Source organism: Cebus imitator, unplaced genomic scaffold (genome assembly GCF_001604975.1).
Source record: "Cebus imitator isolate Cc_AM_T3 unplaced genomic scaffold, Cebus_imitator-1.0 Scaffold797, whole genome shotgun sequence".
Lineage (NCBI taxonomy): Eukaryota > Metazoa > Chordata > Mammalia > Primates > Cebidae > Cebus > Cebus imitator.
The window spans coordinates 166,543-175,409 of NW_016108112.1; the positions used below are offsets into that span (position 1 = coordinate 166,543).

The 8,867-nt window shown below is 38.9% G+C and overlaps 1 pseudogene; it reads left to right on the top strand.

Annotated features, from left to right (window-relative positions):
- LOC108297387 lies at positions 1 to 2,024 on the top strand (annotated as a pseudogene).
- Positions 2,025 to 8,867: the final 6,843 nt, after the last annotated feature.

An 8,867-nucleotide genomic window follows, 5' to 3' on the forward strand; every position in this document is an offset into this window, starting at 1 on the left:
ATGTCCACCAATGAGAATGCTAATATACTAGCTGCCCTTCTTAACGGATTCAAGAGCAAAGGAAAAGGTAATACAGAAATGAGGCATCACAGAATAGAAGTCAATGTGGAGCTGAGGAAAGTTAAGAAGGATGACTAGACGCTGAAGAGGAGAAATGTAAGCTCATTTTCTGATGATGCTACTTCTCTGCTGCAGGAAAACCACAACAACCAGCGCATTGTAAATTGGTCTGTTGATGACATTGTCAAAGGCATAAATAGCAACAACGGGGAAAATCAGCTCCAAGCTACTCAAGCTGCCAGGAAACTACTTTTTAGAGAAAAACAGTCTCCCATAGACAACATAATTCAGGCTTATTTGATTCCAATATTTGTGTTCTTCTTGGGCAGAACTGATTGTAGTCCCATTCAGTTTGAATCTGCTTGGTCACTCACTAACACTGCTTCTGGGATATCAGACCAAACCAAGGCTGTGGTAGATGGTTGGCATCTCCCCATTTTCACATTAATGAACAAGCTGTATGGGTTCTAGGAAACTTTGCAGGTGATGACTCAGTGTTCAGAGACTTGCTTATTAAGTATGGAGCAGTTGACCCACTGTTGGGTCTTCTTGCGTTCCTGGTATATCATCTTTAGCGTGTGGTTACTTACGTAATCTTACCTGGACACTTTATTTTTATTTTTTTATTTTATTATTGATTGATTGATTGATTTTTGTTTTGTTTTGTTTTTATTGCATTTTCAATTTTGGGGTACATGTGAAGAACATGCAAGATTGTTGCATAGGTACACACGTGCAAGTGTGATAGTGTGATTTGCTGCCTTCCTCCCCATCACCTATATCTGGCATTTCTCCCCATGCTATCTCTCCCCAACTCCCCACGCCCCGTTGTCCCTCCCCTATTTCCCCCCAACAGACCCCAGTGTGTAGTGCTCCCCTCCCTGTGTCCATATGTTCTCATTGTTCAACACCTGCCTATGAGTGAGAACATGCAGTGTTTGATTTTCTGCTCTTGTGTCAGTTTGCTGAGAATGATGGTTTCCAGGTTCATCCATGTCCCTACAAAGGACACGAACTCATTATTTTTTATGGCTACACAATATTCCATGGTTTATATGTGCCACATTTTCCCTGTCCAGTCTATCATAGATGGGTATTTGGGTTGGTTCAATTACCTGGACACTTTCAAATCATTGCTGCAACAAGAATCCTGCAACCCCGTTAGATGCTGTTGAGCAGAATCTTTCTACTTTAGTTCGGCTCCTGCCTCATGATGATCCAGACATAACAGCAGATACCTGCTGGGCTATTTCCTACCTTACTGATGGTCCAAATGAACAAATTAATATGGTCACGAAAACAGGAGCTGTGCCCCAACTTGTGAAGCTTTTAGGAGCTTCTGAATTGCCAATGGTGACTCCTGCAGTAAGAGCTGTAGGGAATATTGTCACTGGCACAGATGAACAGACTCAGGTTGTGATCGATTCAGGACCACTCACCGTCTTTCCCAGCCTGCTCACCAACCCCAAAACTAACATTCAGAAGGAAGCTACATGGACAATGTCAAGCATCACAGCTGACCGTCAGGACCAGATACAGCAAATTGTGAATCATGGATTAGTCACATTCCTTGTCAGTGTTCTCTCTAAGGTAGATTTTAAGACACAAAAGGAAGCTGTATGGGCCATGACCAACTATACCAGTGGTGGGAAAGTTGAACAGATTGTGTACCTCATTCATTGTGGCATAACAGAACTATTGATGAACCTCTTAACTGCAAATATCTTTCAGGCTGTTAGGTGAAACAGAGAAACTTAGTATAATGATGAAGAATGTGGAGGCTTAGACAAAATTGAAGCTCTAGAAAGCCATGAAAATGAGTCTGTCTATAAGGCTTCATTAAACTTAATTGAGAATTATTTTCTGTAGGGGAAGAGGAAAATCAAAATATTGTGCCAGAAACTGTCTCTGAAGGTTATGCCTTCCAAGTTCAGGATGGAACTCCTGGGACCTTTAGCTTTTAGATCATGTAGCTGAGGCATAAATTTGTTGTATACTATGTTTGGTATTTTCTCTTCTTGTTTCTCTACCAAAAACTCTTTCTAAATGTGGTTTGTTATTATAGCACTTTTTACACTGAAACTATACTTGAGCAATTCCAACTATACATACTGTATGAAGCTTGTCCTCTGGCTAGGTTTCTTATTTCTATGTGGAATTTCATATACTGCAGCCTTCTGTAAATAAACATTAAAGTCCACCCTTTGCTTCACCATGTCAATGTATTGCTTTCATAATTTGGGACCTTTAGTGTTGCAAGTGAAGGGTAACTCATCCAAACTGATGTGATTAATCAGAGGCAATCCTGGTTGCAGTTTTTATAGAAGTATGAATAAAATTTTCCAGAAACCCTAAAAAAAAAAATCTGAAACCTGGGAAGTGAAAGACTTAGACTTCAGGTGCCATGGGAAATAGGCTTGAATAACCTCTGCTCTTTCTAAATTACTCCTGACACACCACAGTAAAGAGTCTGGCAATAATTTTGGGTTGGGATGAGAGTAAAATAAATTAGACCAGATGGAAAGGCAATGACTGGGTTTATTTTCTCCATTTGGTGTCCCTATCACCCTAAAGAATTATTTGGATCAGGTGCAGTGGCTCATGCCTGTAATCCCAGAACTTTGGAGGCTGACAGGTGGATTGAAAAGTCAGGAGATCAAAACTATCCTGACCAACATAGAGAAACCCCATCACTACTAAAAATACAAAATTAACCAGGAGTGGGGACACATGTCTGTAATCCCAGCTACTCAGGAGGCTGAGGCAGGAGAATTGCTTGAACCCAAAGGCAGAAGTTGTAGTGAGCAGGGATCATGCCACAGCTCTCCAGCCTGGGCGTCAGAGCACAACTCCATCTCAAAATAATAAATAAATAAATAAATAAAAATAACCCTTTGGAATTATCCCAACCCTCTGCAATGTAGCCATGGAATTCTAGTGAGGATCATGCCTTCTCAGTACCCAGCTGTCTGAGGCCATAGTTGGGTTGCTTCAGGTGATTGAAAAACTATTACTTTTTTACTAAAAAGACATAATGCCCCATGGTTTAGATTAAGCTGGATTTATGAAACGTTGAATTCATCTTTTATTTTCTCTGTGAGCAGGGGATCTTCTTTGTGTTTTTCTACATCTAGAGATGAATCTATATTTGCCAATATTTACATAAATCTGAGACATATATCAGGTAAAAACCCTAGACATGGCCTCCAGGATGATCTGACTCTTGCCTGTTTCTCTTCTCAATTATGTTGTCAGAGAGAAATACTTAACATGAAGTCTCTCAGCAGTAGTTAAAACATTACACTTCTAGAGAAGCTGGTAAGACAGAGAAGGGCTCGCAGTGAGAATCAAAGCTTCTTCTCAATCTTTCCGTGTATTTGTTTGTAAATACATAGAAAAGATTCCGGAGCCAGGGAAGAGCTATTTAGCAGGGTAGAATCCCTGTAGATCAGAGTACTAGGTCACATCTTCATTAGTCACCTTCTTTGGTCAAATTCTCAGGGCTAAGCCTCTGATAGGGCTTCGGAGGAAGGCATATGTGTGAAAGCCTCTAATTACATATGAAAGATGAAGCTCTGGCTCTGGGAGGAGGCTCCCATCTGACAGAACATCATGCTTCTGTGGGTGTGAGATTCTGTGCCCTTCCTCAGCAAGACACCACTGACTCAATAATTATTGAAGAATCATATATAAATAGGCCTTCTTTATCATGAATTTCTTAAATAATAAAACAGAGAAAACATATTTATCCACTTTCAAATTGAGTAGGAGTGTGAGAAACTTTACAGAAAATGTCATAGAAGGAATCCCTTGGGCTATGTCTATCCCAAAAACCCTCAAAATTCTGGTACAAACTGTTGAAATTGAGCTTTTCAGAGTTTGACTTTTTGCTATATATATATATATATATATACACACACACACACACACACACACATATATATATATATATACACACACATATATATATATATATACATTTAATTGGACTTCAGTTTTGTTATGATTTTTAAAGGATAAACAATTTTTTCATATTTAAGTACTTTACTTATTTATTTTATATATATTTTTATTGTGTTTTAGGTTTTGGGGTACATGTGAAGAACATGCAAGATTGTTGCATAGGTACATACATGGCATGTGGTTTGCTGCCTTCCTCCTCATCACCTATATCTGGCATTTCTCCCCATGTTATCCCTCCCCAAGTCCCCAAACCCTGCTGTCCCTCCCCTAGTCCCCCCACCACAGACCCCAGTGTATGATGCTCCTCACCCTGTGTCCATGTGTTCTCATTGATCAACACCTGCCTATGAGTGAGAACCTGAGGTGTCTGATCTTCTGTTCTTGTATCAGTTTGCTGAGAATGATGGTTTCCAGGTTCATCCATGTCGCTACAAAGGACATGAACTCAATTTTTTTTTATGGCTGCATAGTATTCCATGGTGTATATGTGCCACATTTTCCCTGTCCAGTCTATCATTGATGGGCATTTGGGTTGGCTCCAAGTCTTTGCTATTGTAAACAGTGCTGAAATGAATATTCATGTGCATGTGTCCTTATGATAGAATGATTTATAATCCTTTGGGTATATATCCAATAATAGGATTGCTGATTCAAATGGAATTTCTGTTTCTAGATCCTTGAGGAATCGCCACACTGTCTTCCACAATGGTTGAACTAATTTACATTCCCACCAACATTGTAAAACGGTTCCTATTTATCCACATCCTCTCCAGCATCTGTCATTTCCAGATTTTTTAAGAATCACCATTCTACCTGACACGAGACAGTATCTCAATGTAGTTTTGATTTGCATTTCTCTAATGACCAGTGATGATGAGCATTTTTTCATATGTTTTTTGGCCTCATATATGTCTTCCTTTGGAAAGTGTCTGTTCATATCCTTTGCCCACTTTTGAAAGGGGTTATTTGTTTTTTTCTTGTAAATCTGTTTTAGTTCTTTGTAGATTCTGGATATTAGCCCTTTGTCAGATGGATAGACTGCAAAAAATTTTTCCCATTCTGTTAGTTGCTGATTCACTCTGATGATTGTTTCTTTTGCTGTGCAGAAGCTCTGGAGTTTAATTAGGTCCCATGTGTCTATTTTGGCTTTTGGTGCCATTGCTTTTAGTGTTTTAGCCATGAAGTCCTTGCTTATGCCTATGTCTTGAATAGTTTTGCCTAGATTTTCTTCTAGGGTTTTTATGGTGTTAGGTCTTATGTTTAAGTCTTTAATCCATCTGGAGTTAATTTTAGTGTAAGGCGTCAGCAAGATGTCCAGTTTCTGTTTCTGCACATGGCTAGCCCGTTTTCCCAACACCATTTATTAAACAGGGAATCTTTTCCCCATTGCTTGTTTTTGAAAGGTTTGTCAAAGATCAGATGGTTGTAGATGTGCGGTGTTGCCTCTGAGGCCTCTGTTCTGTTCCATTGTTCTATATCTCTGTTTTGGCACCAGTACCATGCTGTTTTGATTACTGTAGCCTTGCAGTATAGTTTGAAGTCAAGTAATGTGATGTCTCCAGCTTTGTACTTGTTGCTTAGAATTAACTTGGCTATACAGTTCTCTTTTGGTTCCATATGAAGTTTAAGGTGGTTTTTTTTCCAGTTCTGTGAAGAAGGTCATTGGTAGCTTGATGGGGATAGCATTGAATCTATAAATGACTTTGGGCAGTATGGCCATTTTCACAATATTGATTCTTCCTAACCACGAGCATGGAATGTTTCTCCATCTGTTTGTGTCCTCTCTTATTTCCTTGAGCAGTGGTTTGTAGTTCTCCTTGAAGAGGTATATCCTTTTATAGTTGTATTCCTAGGAATTTTATTCTCTGTGTAGCAATTGTGAATGGCATTTCGTTCTTGATTTGGCTGTCCTTAAGTCTGTTATCTGTGTATAGAAATGCTTGTGATTTTTGCACATTAATTTTGTATCCTGAGACTTTGCTGAAGTTACTTATCAATTTAAGGAGATATTGTGCTGAGACGATGGAGTCTTCTAAATATAAAATCATGTCATCTGCAAATAGAGACAATTTGGCTTCCTCCTTTCCTATTTGAATACCCTTTATTTCTTTTTCTTGCCTGATTGCTCTGGCTGAAACTTCCAATACTATGTTGAATAAGAGCGGTGAGAGAGGACACTCTTGTCTAGTGCCAGATTTCAAAGGGAATGCTTCCAGTTTTTGCCCATTCAGTATGATATTAGCTGTTGGTTTGTCATAAATAGCTTTTATTATTTTGAGATGGGTTCCAGCAATACCTAGTTTATTGACAGCTTTTAGCAAAAAGGGCTGTTTAATTTTTGTCAAAGGCCTTCTTTGCATCTATTGAGATAATCATGTGGTTTTTGTCTTTTGTTCTGTTTATGTGGTGAATTATGTTTATAGACTTGCATATGATGGATCAGCCTTGCATCCTGCAATGAAGCCTACTTGATCGTGATGGATAATCTTTTTGATGTGCTGTTGCAATCTGTTGGCCAGTATTTTATTGAATATTTTTGCATCTATGTTCATTGTGGATATTGTCCTGAAGATTTCTTTTCTTGTTGAGTCTCTGCCTGGTTTAGGTATCAGGATGATGTTGGTCTCATGAAATGATTTGGGAAGGATTCCCTCTTTTTGGATTGTTTGGAATAGTTTCAGAAGGAGTGGTACCAGCTCCTTTTTGTATGTTTAGTAGAATTTGGCTGTGAACCCAACTGGACCTGGGCTTTTTTTGGTGACTAGGCTATTAATTGCTGCCTCACCTTCAGCCCTTGTTGTTGGTCTATTCAGGGTTTTGACTTCTTCCTGGTTTAGGCTTGGAAGGAGTTTATCTATTTCTTCCAGGTTTACTGGTTTATGTTCATAGAGTTATTTGTAGTAATCTCTGATGGTGGTTTGTATTTCTGTGGAATCTCTGGTGATGCCCCCTTTATAGTTTTTTATTGCATCTATTTGATTATTGTCCCTTTTCTTTTTTATTAACCTGGCTAGTGGTCTATTTTGTTGATCTTTAAAAAAAAGCCAGCTCCAGGATTTACTGATTTTTGAAGGGTTTTATGTGTGTGTGTGTGTGTGTGTGTGTGTGTGTGTGTGTGTGTGTGTGTATGTCTCTATCTCCTTCAGTACTTCTCTGATCTTAGTTATTTCTTGTCTTCTAGCTTTTGAGTTTTCTTGATCTTGCTCCTTTAGCTCCTTCAGTTTTGACAATAAGGTGTCGATTTTAGATCCTTCCTTGCTTCTCTTGTGGGCATTTATTGCTATACATTTTCCTCTAGACACTGCTTTAAATGTGTCCCAAGATTCTGGTACATTTTGTCTTCTTTCTCATTGTTGTCGAAGAACACCTTTATTTCTGCCTTCATTTCATTGTTTAACTAGTCAACAATCAAGAGCCAGTTGTTCAGTTTCCATGAAGCTGTGCGGTTCTGAGTTAGTTTCTGAATTTTGAGTTCTAACTTGATTGCACTGTGGTCCGAGAGACTGTTATGATTTCCATTCTTTTGCATTTGCTGAGGAGTGATTTACTTCCACTTAAGTGGTCAATGTTAGAGTAGGTGTGGTGTGGTGCTGAGAGGAATGTGTATTCTGTGGATTTGGGGTGGAGAGTTCTGTAAATGTCTATTAGATTTGCTTTGTCCAGGTCTGAGTTCAAGTCCTGGATATCCTTGTTAATTTTCTGTCTCATTGATCTGTCTAATATTGACAGTGGAGTGCTAAAGTCTTCCACTATTATTGTGTGACATTCTAAGTCTCTTTGCAGGTCATTAAGAACTTGCCTTATGTATCTGGGTGTTCCTGTATTGGGCGCATATATATTTAGAATCGTTAGCTCTTCTTGTTGCATTGATTCTTTCACCATTATGTAATGTCCTCTTTATCTCTTTTGATTTTTATTGGTTTGAAGCCTATTTTATCAGAGACTAGGATTGCAACTCCTGCTTTTTTTTTTTCTCTCCATTTGCTTGGTAAATCTTCCTTCATCCCTTTATTTTGACTCTATGTGTATCCTTGCATGTGAGATGGGTTTCCAGGATACAGCACACTGATGGGTTTTTGCTTTTATCCAATTTGCCAGTCTGTATCTTTTGATGGAGGCATTTAGCCCATTTACAATTAGGGTTAATATTGTTATGTGTGAATTTGATCCTGCCATTTTGATGCTAGCTGGATGTTCTGCCTGTTAGTTGATGCAGTTTCTTCACTGTGTTAATGCTCTTTACCCTTTGGTAAATTTTTGGAGTGGCTGGTACTGGTTGTTCCTTTCTATGTTTAGTGCTTCTTTCAGCAGGTCTTGTAAAGCATGCTTGGTCATGATAAAATCTCTGAGTAATTGTTTTTTCATGAAGGATTTTATTTCTCCTTTGCTTATGAAACTTAGTTTGGCTGGATATGAAATCCTAGGATGAAATTTCTTTTCTTTAAGCATGTTGAAAATTGGCCCCCACTCTCTTCTGTCTTGTAGGGTTTCTGCTGAGAGATCTATTGTGAGACAGATGGGCTTCCCTTTGTGGGTGACCTGACCTTTCTCTCTGGCTGCCCTTAGCATTTTCCCCTTCATTTCAACCCTGGCGAATCTGAAGATTATGTGCCTTGGGGTTCCTCATCTTGAGGAATATCTTCGTGGTGTTCTCTGTATTTCCCGGACTTGAATATTGGCCTTCCTTGCTAGGTTGGGGGAGTTCTCCTGGGTAATATCCTGAAGAGTATTTTCCAACTTCGATTCATTCCTCCATCACATTCAGGTACACCTATCAAATGTAGGTTTGGTCTTTTCACATAATCCCATATTTCTTGGAGGCTATGTTTGTTTCTTTTTACTCT